Source organism: Micropterus dolomieu, linkage group LG01, assembly GCF_021292245.1.
Source record: "Micropterus dolomieu isolate WLL.071019.BEF.003 ecotype Adirondacks linkage group LG01, ASM2129224v1, whole genome shotgun sequence".
Lineage (NCBI taxonomy): Eukaryota > Metazoa > Chordata > Actinopteri > Centrarchiformes > Centrarchidae > Micropterus > Micropterus dolomieu.
In genome coordinates this window covers 7,338,995-7,353,353 of record NC_060150.1, presented here as the reverse complement: position 1 = coordinate 7,353,353, position 14,359 = coordinate 7,338,995, and the positions used below count along the sequence as shown (strand labels likewise).

Here is a 14,359-nt window from a genome sequence, read left to right as displayed (position 1 = left end):
CAGTAACTAGAGGAGAGTAAAGAACAAGTAGAAAAATCGTAGAATAAATTGACATTGGTCAAAACCCTATTGGCTAATGACAGGTGCCTTATTGTCAGTGTGCATAAATGGTCTAGGTCCAACAAGCAGATTTGAACCACTTTCGCACATGTTCCTGAGATAAATAAGACAGTGATAGATGTAATAGCATATAGTACAATATATGGTGTATAATAAAATATGCTGGAGTGAAATACACTATATTAAAAAAATTATCAATATATATTAAAAAAGTATATCAATATATATAACTAATATATAACGTGCATGTACTGTGTCTATATGTAATTTAAACATACACATAAATAATATGTAACATTTTAAATAGAACTTGATAAATATACTAATTTACAAACAATACATAATAAATGCTAAATTAAAATCTCCAATTAACACCTCAATTATAATAAACTGATGTTAACGGCAACCAACATAATTTGTCATGTTTCCTCTCTGGCCCTCTCATACATTAATACAGAACACAACAGCTGACTTTCAGTCCGAGGGGAAGTGGATTTCCTATATTTTCTCGTGCAGAGCGACTGTCTGATTGTATCTGGCAGTGAGTAACAAGAGAGTGAGGAGTGGGTGAGGTCTGGGATTTGGACTGTGTCTGCCTCAGGCTCCTATTGTTCCCCTATCATGCTGATTCACCTGATTGCAGTTTAACTGCTCTCACAGCCAGAGCCAGAAACCAAGTCGCCTGTGTTTACTTCTACACTTGTCATGCAGTAGCTGCTCGCCACTGCTGAAAGAGATGATTGGAAATGATAGGAACGTAATTCAGCTTTTTTTTTTATAACACAGAATAAAGATCTTTCTACTTTATGGGGGGGGGAGTACTGTACAGTGCACTGCTGGATCTAAACAACAGTTAATGAAAATGCGATCTAAATTACTTACATGCAACACTACAAAACATTTAATGTGTGCTTTCGGGAGCTATAATAATAAATAAGGCTTTTTAGACTATTCTTCAGCCTATATAAATTACCTTGTAAGTAAAACTGCTAGCTATAAAAAACAAACGGGGGAAAAAAAACTCTGCAAACAAGCAAAATATTGTGTAATGTAGGTAACTTTGTTAGTTTCCAAATAGATGATTTTGTAAAAAAGAAGAAAAATTAGGCCTCTGTGAAACAGACTATAAAAAACAGTTAAGACTAGATATAAACAATGAGAGAAATTTAAGATAAAGGTACTTTAAACTAGATTATTTATTTAACTAAATACCAGCTCACTTACTGTCCACTTATTAGCTTTTTCCTGGAGCTTTAGGAAGTCTTTTGTGGTGAGAAAAGCGACATCACTTCTTTATTATGAGGGATAAAAAGATTGGTATTCCCTCTGCTGGTACCAAAAAACAGAATCGCCTCTAATTTTTGCATGAGTGAACAACAAATGACTTAAAGGGGGACATGCATGTACAGAAGGTACAGTAGGTAGTATATAGCTTACCAAAAAGTCAAGGTTACCTGTATCCTAGGCTGCCATAGTAATTATTACTTTGATAATACAGTCTTCTTGTCCAAAGGCTAACAGACATAGGATCCCCTGGACTAAAGGTTTTCATTGTCCATATAAATCTAGGCTTTTTGTTGTTAAAGAGCTTTAACAAAATTATCTGACTGTTTTAAGAATTAACATCTGAATAGTGTGCAAAACAAGTAGTACAGCAGCTATAAAGTGCAGACTTGTTGGTCCGTCAGCTCTGCGGCTGTGGACTGACCTATGCTTATCTCAGTCTGTCCACCTGCAGCGATGTTCAGGGCTGTTTGAGGCCAGCTCAGCGGTGACTGCGGTGTTGGTAGAGAGGAGGGGAGGTGTTATGCGGAGGAGGCCACACATTAGTCATCTTTGGTACAGGTGGAAAGTGAGGGGGCTGAATCACCCGGGGTTCCTTTCAAGGATTTGCTACAGAGAGAAGTGTACAATACTTAAATTGATGTCTGATCAGGAAGTGCTAGAGCCTGCTATGTTTTTGTGCCTGTGAAGGCTAAACGTGTACCTTTGGGTTTAACATTAGACCATCATGCAGGGTCTAAAGGGTAATGCAGATTGAAAAACAGTCTTGTTCAGAGTTTTAAGGGAGAAAACAGTGTTTTTCCTTTGTGTTCCTGACAGATTTCCCCAGTCAGTTATAACCTTTCTTTATAAACACAATAATGCTGCACCAGTGTAAGAAATTTAAGTGCAATATCTCTGTTCTTTAGCTGCAAACTATCATGTATTATTTATTCAAATAACTTTCTAAAGCGACTTTAACGCATGTGGTTCCCCAACATTATAATAAAATAACTTATAAACATAATTAGTTTTGTGGTTTATTTTTAACTCGGCCATCTCTTGTAAAATAGAGAAATTCCTAAAATTATCATTTGTGCCAGCCTCAGTTAAGCTGCTGAACAATGTAAAATAGTGCTGTGTGCAATACATATGTGAGCACTTCATCACTTTACTTGTGATCCCGGTGCAATAGGGCAATGTGCAATAAATATACTAGCACCTTAGCATATGCACTTTACACAAACTTAAGTTCAATGGAGCAAAAAGCCACAGCCACTCTAGCACTTGCACTTTAATCCATGTAACTATGTTGTCAATGTTACGTGTTTATATTTTCCTCTTATGAAGTACAACATGCTTCTCAGATTCTTGTTAATGTCTTTTGTGATGGTTTTTATGAAGCAACACTGCACTGTGCATATGCAGAATTTCCCCTTGGGGACAATAAAGTTAACCTAACCTAACTAATTATAAAATGTCCGACAGTCACTGATCAGTAGTAGAATCAACACCAGATCTGACCCGGAAACACTGACATGAATGGGCTAAAAGGAGTCCACAGTGGACAAACAGCTGTCAGTATGTCATCAGAACAATTTGGAAAAATATTGTAAAAGCTCTGCACACAGTGGCATGAAGCATATTTGGACAAGAGGTCAGTGGCTAAATGTGTTGCTACTGTAACCCTTTGGATATCCCTGTTTAATAGATTTACTCCACAAATTCTTTTCTGTGCATAAGAAGCTTTTATTCTATCCATGTGACTGTAGAGAGAATGAAACATCTCTGTTTACCAGCAGCATGTGGCATTATCTTGACTTTTCCTTTCTCTTGCATGTCATGTATGGACCCTTGATGCTTTTATCCCACACTCTCCAGCAGCCCACACAACGCCTTCATGTCTCTGCGCAGCTCTTAGCTCTCATCAAATACTCAAGAAGAGAGACAGAGAGAAAGTAGATGTGTTTTTGTTCTTCAGAGGCAGAACTTTGTTGTTTGCCGTCGTTCGAGATGTGAACAGCCCCTTCGCGCTTTTTAAGGCGATCTGGTGATTTTTACGCAAAAGCTGTCAGTCTGCGTCGCTGTCTTGCAAAGGCTGTGTGTATTCCACTGTCCCAGTGACACACACACACACACACACACACACACACACACACACACACACACACACACACACACACACACACACACACACACACACACATATATATATATATATTTGGCATCTCCTCTATTTTTCATCTCAGCTCAAGATGTGAAGCGTTATGAAAATCTCTACTTAGTCCATTAACAAAGATTTGGACTGCTCCATGAAAAAGTGATTAACAAACTCAATACAGGAATCATTCTAAATCTTTTCTGTGAGTGTACACCTGTCAGCAATTACTTATTACTGACAGAATTGCCATAAAAACATTTCAATTATTTTATTTTCTAAAAACAGAGCTGAGGTGGAGGATTAAATCTTCCAAAACTCACATTAGCCACCTCTTAAGTTCACCCTTTTGACATGCAAACTCCCTCCACCTACCCTGCCTACTCCTGCACTGTGCTTTAGATTTAGGTCATGAGCTCTGGGCAGAACCCAAAAGATATAAGATACTTGAATTTAGTTTCTCGTTCAGGATGCCTGGACTTACCCTTAACAACAATGCTGCCTGCTGTTACTGTACCAAGACTACCGGCTCTGCGGGGGACGTTGTGAGAGTCAGATCAGTGTCACACACCGTAACTCTGATTTGTCAATGTTTATAATAGAGACTTGGACCAGTGGAGATGATGAACTGTGTTGAATTGTATCACTACATGGCTCATGTAGATGGTGTATGAATAATTTCCAGCACCTTCCTCCACACACATTTCACCAGGTTCTGCAAGGCATAAAGACACACCAGAACAATGTTTCTATTCTCTGGCAGCTCTGGTTACGCTTCCTCAAGACCTCTAATGTCCCCTTCTTTCACCTCTTTGCCTGTGGCATCCTTCCATCATTCGGCTTATTAAAATACAAGATTAGTTTTGTGCCTAAATTCTGGGGGTAGCCTGCATCATTTTGTCCAGTATTGAGCATATTGTGTTGTAAGTGTCACAAATATGGTATCTAAACAAATTGGATGTGGGAATGTTCTACTTGTCTACTGAGTCTACTTTATGTATTTTACACATTGTTAATGTTGAAATGCCAATGTTAGTTACATGATTTATGCACATTTGTTGTGTGGATATTTATTTTACTAATGTGTTTTCCCCCACCGAACTTAAGGTACCTTCTCAAAATTCAAAGTAAACATACTTTCTATTTTATAATACTTATTTTGGACTTTATATAGTTATACTGTATACTTTATACAGCTCTTGCCCAACAGACAGATCCACTCCCCTACCCCACTTTGGTTGTTTTTCAAGATATCTGGTTTTCAGGGTTAAGTTTAGAATGAGAACGAGGTTTTTTTTAGGTCCTTGCAAAGTATCGATGTACAAACATGGGTGCGTGTGTAAATACTACTGGAAGACGAGAGCAATAAAAGATCACCAAATGTGGGGCAACCCCCACCTAACCACTTACCCAGTGGTATCTTCTCTTCCTGTTTACTGTTGCTCAATAATTCAGTTGGTCCAGAGTGGAGGCTATAGTTTCCGTGTGTGTTTGTGTGCGTCAGGCTAGAGTAGTCCATTAGTATCAATGTTGCTTTTGAAGACAGTTGGTATGACAGCTGGTAAGTGCAAGTATTGATTTGTGAGCATATTGACGTCCATTTTTCCATTTACACACTAAACAGCGGATGAAAGTAAGAAAGCAAAGAAAGAGAGGAACAACTGTCTTTTGAAGCATGCTGTCACTTCACTCTCTGTCCCAGTAATATTCTGTTGAATTAGGACAAATATTTTTAGTCTCCACCACCAGCAATGAGAACATGCCGCCTGAATCCCTGTAAACATGCTGTGTGTCGATGCTTAATGTGAGATGTGGTTGCACACACACACACACACACACACACACACACACACACACACACACACACACACACACACACACACACACACACACACAGTAAGGGTGTGTAACTCTCCTGACTATAGTAAGCACCCAGTTTCCTCCCATTGTCCATGATTTCATCAGATGCTTTGATGTGCCTCAGTGCTCGGCTAAAAGTCCCCATCAGATAACAGTTTATCTGCCGTGCCCACGGCACCCTGGTTTAGAGCCGTTAGACCTGCACCTATTCCAGATGAAAAATTAGGAGAGATTACAGAGTGAGAAAGAGGCAGAAGGGGTGAACATGGGGAAAGTTTACTGGCTTCCTTGCAACAGAAGAGGGAACATCCCACAACATTTGCCGTTCAGTGAATATTATGGAGCTTCTGAGTGTGTTTATCTATTCATTTGAGACCAAATAAACACCCAAGTATGGAAGCTGAAGACGGGTTTTTGTCATAGATATGTTTATTTACCAATCCTATTATCTCCGGATCATGAATTAATTATCTCAAGTTATCTTGGGATAAATACTCACAATAACAGGTTACTTTTGTTATCTCAACAAAGCCACCTTTCTTTTTCTTGAGCTAATTTAATAATTAACTTATTATATTGAGAAAACAACTTTGTTTTCCTGAGATAAATAACTCATAAACACATTCAAGTTTCATTATACAACCAAACCAAAAGTGTGCGAGATTTCGCCCCCTTCTTTTGCTTGACTTAATTATCCTACAAACCTATCCACCAGGTGTGTGCATTAGATATTATTTAGTTTCAACCAGGAAAGACGACAACAAGATAATGAGAATGCACTTGGTTGACCTTAATGAAATCTATTTAGAGTGATACATAATTAGAAATAGTAGCCAATTTGAGATATCCTTTAAGAAGCCATAGACAGGGCTTATGACAGCAGAGAGCGAGAGAGACAATAAAAGGGTAAGGTGGTATTCTTCAGCTAAGATGATGAGACAGAGAGGCGGAGCCCCGGAGGGATGACAAAATAGAATGAAAATTGTCTTGCTGTTTGAACATGTGCTAAAAGTTACATTTGGCAAATATATAGAAAACGGATTTAGTCTAAATGCAAAAAATAACAAATATATTCTTGGCAGTGGTCAAATCTCCACTTAACATGACGTGATGAGCTGAAAGTAAAAGTGCACAATGGCTTCTTAATGCATCCTAAAATATTCACGCAGTTACCTTCCATTTCCATGTGGAGCCACTAGCGTGTTAACTTATTTATGTTGTGAGTTATAATACTTTTAAGAAGCTGTAAATGTGTTGCAAGAGAAATGGCACGCTCAAGGCTGCTCCCCATTCATACAACTTCAAAACACTGCATACAGCAGCATAATCCTGACTGTTCATTCATTCCTGAGCAGGACAAAAACATCACCAAGGATGCCTCCTAACCTAACCACAGATTTTGCACCTTCCTCCCATCCGGCAGGTGTTACAGGAGTCTACGTTCTTGCACCAGCAGGCTCAGCAAGAGCTTCTTCCCTGAGGCTGTGACCCTGCTAAGCTCCACACCTTCAATCTAATAGCACCTTAGCACTTTTGCACAGACTGAACTCCTACACTTAATAATATTGCTGTACATAAAATCAGCTTTATATATCAGCAACTGTTATACTCTGCACCTTACCAAATGCATATGTGTATATACTGTACATACAACCTTAGATTTGCACTCTCCATTCTTTGCCCACTTCTCCTCTATACATTTTTTAATATATACTTTATAATATATAAATACAGTATTTGTACATTGCATCTCCACTGTACATATTGTAAGATGTAGCATAACTGCACTTATCTGTATAAATCACTATATTTCTGCACTTGTGATTAGAAGCTGAATGCATTTCATTAGCTCTGTGCCTGCACTCTGCGTAATGATAATAAAGTTGAATCTAATCGAATCTAATCTAATGTTTTAATTTTTCACCACCGTGCACTGGAAAATAAGGACAGGACATCTTTCCCATCATCCATTATTAAATTCAGTTTGATACTGGCTATGTTGGAAGAACAGAACCGGGGAGCTTTTGGATGCCAGATGGACAAGATCAAAGCCTTATTATTACAAATCAGCATTATCTGTGACCCTGACAATGGCTGCCTCTTTACAGAAATATATTCAGTGACACCTACAGTGTTTGTCTCAGGGCTGTTATAAATCATTATTCTCACCGGCAGCAGGGAGCACAGTTTAAACCCCTATGTTACCAGCGGCAAGGATCAAAACATGATGTTATGTAATAATATAGGTTCCTAATTTTCTGTCAATTCAATATTTGTTTGGAAAAGTGAGAAATAAGAGGGTGAGAATACAATCTTTCACATCACAGTTACGTTCGAACAGAGGGGTACACAGTGACAGGGGTCACATAAAGCACTTGAACACACTCAAACTGTTGTGGTGGCTTGATTGTTTGTGCAGCAGGTTTATAAATGGAGGGTTGTCAGATCAATCCGCCGATAAACATGTCCAAATGTAGCTCTGGGAAGCCCACAGTCAGAATATGTGGATGTATGAGTGTGAAGCAGAATATTGATGTGCAATATATTATGATTGTGATATTTGTCATATTTACACAAGTGTTATGCAATATTAACTTGTAAGTACCAAGGTACTGATATCGTACATGAAGACTACTGCAGCGGTTCCCGACATTTTTGGCTTGTAACGTCCTCTGTAATGTTATTTACCAAAATGTATGCAATTTCCACATAATTTAACATATCTGCTTAAATTTACAGCTTTTAATAGAACTTTTCCAGTATTTTGATTGATATTGTCGACCATTTTAATGTCAGGAAAAGCACAAGCGAATCTAAAAATTGGCTCCATTATATTTAGGGTTCGCACAAGCCATGTCAGTGAACCAGTGTGCACAATGCGAGGTCGTTATCAATATTGTGTGTTTGACAAAATCTCATTGCTATATAAATGCACTGTGTTACCCTGCTTTATTTTACTACATTTATCATATACCCTGTTTGTAAAGCCCTTTGTAACTCTGTTTTGGAAGCTGTGATATAAATACAAAATTATAAACTCAACACTTTTGATTTTGCCCCCATTCATCATGAGTTGAACTCACAGGTGTGCCTTAGGCTGGTCACAATAAAAGGCTACTCCAAAATGTGCAGTTCCATCACACAGCACAATGCCACAGATGTCGCAAGTTTTGCAGGAATGTCCCCCAGAGCTGTTGCCCGTGAATTGAATGTTCATTTCTCTAACATAAGCCGTCTCCAAAGGCATTTCAAAGAATTTGGCAGTACATCCAACCGGCCTCACAACTGCAGACCGCATGTAACCGCACCAGCCCAGGACCTCCACATTAAGCATCTTCACCTCCAAGATCGTCTGAGACCAGCCACCCGGACAGCTGCTGCAACAATCGGTTTGCATAACCAAAGAATTTCTGCATAAACTGTCAGGAACCGTCTCAGGGAAGCTCATCTGCATGCTCATCGTCCTCATCGGGGTCTCGACCTGACTGCAACTTCACACAGCCATTGAAGAAGAGTGGACCAACATTCCACAGGCCACAATCAACAACCTGATCAACTCTATGCGAAGGAGATGTGCTGCACTGCGTGAGGCAGATGGTGGTCACACCAGATACTGACTGGTTTCTGGACCCCCCCAATACAGAGAAACTGCACATTTCCAAGTGGCCTTTTATTGTGGCCAGCCAAAGGCACACCTGTGCAATACCCATGCTGTCTGATCAGCATCTTGATATGCCACACCTGTGCGGTGGATGGATTAACTCGGCAGAGGAGAAGTGCTCACTAACACAGATATTGACAGATTTCTGAACAATACTTGCAAGAAATAGGCCTTTTGTGTACATCGAGAAAGTCTTTGAGTTCAGCATATGATGAATGGGGGCAAAAACAAAAGTGTTGCGTTCATAATTTTGTTCAGTGTAAATAAATCAAAACAAAAATAGCTGCGGTAAAAATGTGCAACTTAAGTGGCATAAATTGGACAACACTTTTTTTCACTATGTCTGAGCACATAAACAAGTAAAGTACTGAAACTTCAGAAAATGTATGATATGTTTTTAAGAAGTGAAACTTGTTCAGTGTGTATAGGTTTCAATAGAGATGTGTCCATATTAGTGTAAATCTTAGTCAATAGTGTGTGATTTATAGTTTAATAAAACGTACACAGTAATCTCTCTCTGACATGTATGGTTTATGAGGAGGTTGAAGATCAGTCATATGTGCCTGTGTGTGTGTTGGTCTATCTCATAGTCTAACCACAGTAACACACACTTTTTTCCCTGGTTTGTGCTTCCATATGTTTGTATGTATAGACACTTTAAAATGTGGCAAACTCTGGAGTTCAAGACAGAGGACGAAACATTGTGATGTCCTCTTCCTCAGGTTTCTTCCTACTTTCCTGTTAAAGTCTTAATTAAAACAAGAGTCCGTGGATAGAGGTTGTCATATGATTGTAAAGTCATTTGAGTCAAATATTTGATTTATTTATTATTAAATTATGTTCATTCCCCAAGAGAAGTAACCCAACCTTAACCTTAACCACAACCAGTCAAGTCAATTGTATTGCTATTTAATCAGAGCAAATTGTTTACTTCGGGTACATACAATGGTAGTAATGGCGAGTTGAGTGTTTATTCACGTTAAAACTTGCAGCGAATGTACTCACGCGAGGAAAGCGTCGCGAGGCGAAAATTCGCGGTTGGTCGGAATGCGGCGTTAGAGACCAACATCACTTTTTTTTCTGGGACGGGGGGTGCAGAAAAGATTGTTACTGCTGAATCATTAATAGCTGCAAGTGGACCTGGGTCTGATATGTTTGTGTTATTATTATAATAATAATAAAAATAATTATCATTTGCCATTTTGCTACAATTAGGCCGTGGCTGTGTTTGCGACCTGACCTTTCTTTTCTCCGAGAGAGGGAAGAATTTAGAAAGTTACCTGACGCTGCGGAAGAGCCCTCAGGTGCAGTAGTGCATGGATCATGCGTAATATTCATCCAGACAGAGGGAACGATCACAAACCGTTAACAGCGCGTCGGTTGTAGTAGCGACACAACCCCTACAAAGAGGAAGTGGGGCGGTGGAGCGTACAGCCAGGGACAGGAGATCACGGAGCGACCGGCCCGCTGCAGACGGTGGGTGATCGTTCCCTCTGGCTGGATGAAGTCTGACACTCCTGATTTTATGCAATATAGAAATGAACGGCAATAAAGCATGCTGTCAATATTTTAGAGACCCCCAAAATATCACAAATCATGCTTATGTCATATCCCCCATAGTTCGCACCCTGTGTGGGGGGAATTTTGTACAACCAAGGTGTGTTCCTTATTGTTATTACCACTCTGTGTCCCTGTTTTATAGAGGGTCAGTTAAAATTTTGTATGTTTAGAAAGTAAATCTAGTTTTAATACTTTTATTATTGTGTTCACATACTTCTAAAAAGGACTGGCTACACCTATAGGAGCCCAACAGCATATATTGGCCAAGGTGAGAGCCCATGTGACACACACATATACACGAAAAAACTGCATATTAGTGGTAGAGAGAGCAGCAGCTGCCTCTGATCCCACGGACTCTCTCTCTCGCTCTCTCTTGCTCTCTCTCTCTCTCTCGTGTGCAGCGCTCTGGTGGGTCGGTGAAACCGCTTTTTGGCTTCGGAGCTCCAAGCGAGAGAGAGGCCGTCACTGAGGTAAGAAAGAGGGGATCAAAAAGAGAGAGATAGGATGATGAATGAATGACTAAACGGAGAAAGAGAGAGTGTGTAGAAATTAACACGGTGTGGGCTTTAACGTGCATCCCTGTTATAACTGTCTTTGTCGCGATGTCCATCTCAGAGTGATCTGCTGGATGGATGTTAGATGTTGATACTGTATATTTCGCATGTACGTGTGTTTGCGCGCGCCAGAGAGACGATGCTGTTAATCCCACCTGTGGTTGAGAGGAGCATGCACTCAATCGATAAGTTATGTGACACTCGAAGGACACCACGTTTGAAATGAGTTTATGTGCGGGTCAGTAGGCTATGTGTCTACTTTACACCAATTAGAATGTCCACGGAAACATGTGTAAGAGATAGTTAGAGACACAGTGAGGTGTGGTGTATACAGTTCAATATCTGAGTGCTCAGTGTGTCTATGCATTTTGGAGGTTGGTGAAAACGTGCATGCCATGGTTTGCAACTGGACCGATGAGAAGTGAGTGAGTGTATGTGTGTGTGTGTGTGTGTGTGTGTGTGTGTGTGTGTGTGTGTGTTACAGAAAGTCTAAATTAGGCTGCAGGGCTGTGTGTTTGGGGATGGTCTCCTATGAGGATAGAGAGAGAGACCACATGGCAGCTGTTGGCGAAAGAGAGAGAGAGACAGATCGATGTTATTATGTAGCCTACGTGTCTCACTACCATCCATCAAACCTACTCCAAAGTTATGTTATGTTCGAGATGTGAGCTTCGTTCTGGCGATCACCATCCAATCCCGGTGGTTTCTATTGTGATTGTTCTGTGGTGATAAATTTGGTTGGATTGTAACATGTGACCTGGTGATGTGTGGGCTGTCATGCCTTATTCTGTGTGTGGGATTTGACTTTACGGTCAAAAGTATGGGGAAACCCCTGCTTACTTCCAGGTTCATCTAAAAAAAAAAAATAGGAATATCGTTGAAACGTTTTTTTTATTATTCAAAAAGCGAAACTTTCATATATTCTAGATTTATTACACATAAAGTAAACTATTTATCTAGATTACTACGGTTACAGCTCATGGAGATCAAAACTCCAGTATCTTAAATAAAGAATTTATAATACAGAAATGTAGACTTGAGAAGAGCTCTAATTGGCTAATTGGCTAATTAACTCAAAACACCTGCAAAGGTTTCCTGAACCTTTAATCTCTCATTCTGGTTCTGGTACTCATAATGAACTTTTCCACAATATTACATATTTTTGAGATGCACCTGTACTCTTGTGTGCTTTTTCTGGACTCCAAATAAGGAAATCTCAATGCTCCAGCATACAGTACAATGATTGTGTATATTGAACAGAGTGCGTCCAACTTTGTTGGAACACTTTGGGGAAGCTCCTTTATTGTTTCATCTTGACAGTGCCCTTGTGCACAAAACAAGATCCATAAATAAATGTTTTTCCCAGTTGGCTGTGAAATAACTTGACTGGCCTGCACAAAGCCACAACCTTAACCCCACCTAGCACCTTTGGGATGAACTGGAATGCAAACGGTGCCAGGTCTCATCAGTGTTGGACGTCAATGATCAAATCCCTTCCAAAGTCTGGTGGAAAGCCTGATACCAGAATAGTGGAGGCTGTTGTGGCATCAAACCAATGCTCATGGTTTTGAAATGAGATGTTCAACAATCACAATATGAGTGTAATGTAACACACTTTTGGTGTTGCAGTCTGAGTGTGAGAAACAAGAACATTTGTTTTGGTCAATTCATTTATCCTTGATTTAATTTTGTGAATACTAGAAAACATGTGAATCATTAAACTGATTTGGCTTTCTTACTGTGCAAATCAAAACTTTTGATTAATCACACAAAATGAACCAATGAAACCAATGAAGCCCACTGCTTCACAGTTTTGGATTGTATGTGGTTGTTCCTTTATTTGCTGCAGAACCTTTATCATTATGCCCCCCTGTGCGTAAAGATGGCTGGCAGCTGGATTGATGGTGTCCTCTATTTTACAGCTGTCCCACAGTGTAAAACATCCAGACAGCCTCATCCAGTCTCGCCTGGAGCGTAGAGGATGGATGGTGAAGAAAACTCTGGGTACCCTGTGGAGGGTCCTGAGGGAAAATGATAGCAGCAGAAACATAAGAAACAGCAAGATGTCTCACTCTGCATCGACTTCCTGTCGTCACAGAATGTGTGAAGAAGCTCTCAGTGTAATCAGGTTAATTTCGAATAATAATCTGAGACAAAACTAAATGTCATATTTTTCTTCTTCGTCAGTCATTACTTATTTCCTAAAACTGTGTGTTTTGTGGATTAATTCTGGGCAGTATAGTGAAGGATCACCACATTCTTCCTTGTTTACCTGGTTTACCCATACATCTCAGAGTAAACAAAATATTAAATCCACTTTTACTGTATCTTTATTCATTTGTAATGCAGAAGAGAAACAAGCACACATGTTTTGACGCTTTTGTCAGCGTGGGTCCCCTTGTAATTTGATCTCTGTGCTCCATTTCTATGACAATCCTATGTGCACCTGACACTTCTTGCTTGATTAAAAGTTTGGAGACAGTTGTGATAATCGATAGGCTGCGCACTGATGAAGGAATCAGCCAAAACATTTGTACTAGTTAGTGTTTTGCATTACAAAAGAATACAGACATTTTGGGAATTGGACAAACACAGAAAAAGAGGGCCACATAGTGGTGCGTCCAGACATTTTTGACTGGGGTGGGCCCCCCAAGAAGGGCACAGTGTGAGGTTGGGGTGGCATGAAGTACATGCGTGCGCATACACACATCAGAAGAGCGTTCATTTACCATATCTGTCTCCACTACTCATACCTACAATATTACAGTATCGTACAGTTTCTTACAGTCCTAAAAGTTTTGTTAAATTAAATGCATTTATTTGCAAATGGCAAATCATAGTCTAGGATAATGGGTAAGCCAAATGGATTTCAGGGGTGGCCAGTGGCACCCCCTAGGCCAGCCCTGAAATCTGATTGGCTACCCATTATCTGATTAAACATTCCCGTGCCTACAGACCATACACAATAAAGAGTTTTAGACACTTAAGAGAAAAAAATGGAAAATTGACATGTTGAAATAGAATTCATAGTCTAAATCAGTTTATGGTGAATCATTTTAGGAAGTATTTGTTACTCTTCCCTGAAGTATAAGTATGGTACTGTGAAGCAGGTTGAGAGCCATTGCTTCAGAAATGCATTAAATTCTTGTGCCGTCTGGATTTTCAAACACATGCTGCATGTTCTTTTCTTCACTCGTATCTCAAGCATGCACACTCGCTTGTATGTTCTCTAACAAACAGCTG

The 14,359-nt window shown here is 39.7% G+C and overlaps 1 protein-coding gene across 1 annotated transcript in view; it reads right to left on the bottom strand.

Moving 5' to 3' along the window:
- The window catches only part of zranb3 (zinc finger, RAN-binding domain containing 3), a 208,979-nt gene that overhangs the window by 56,561 nt on the left and 138,059 nt on the right, over positions 1-14,359 (bottom strand). The gene's annotated exons all lie outside the window — the stretch shown is intronic.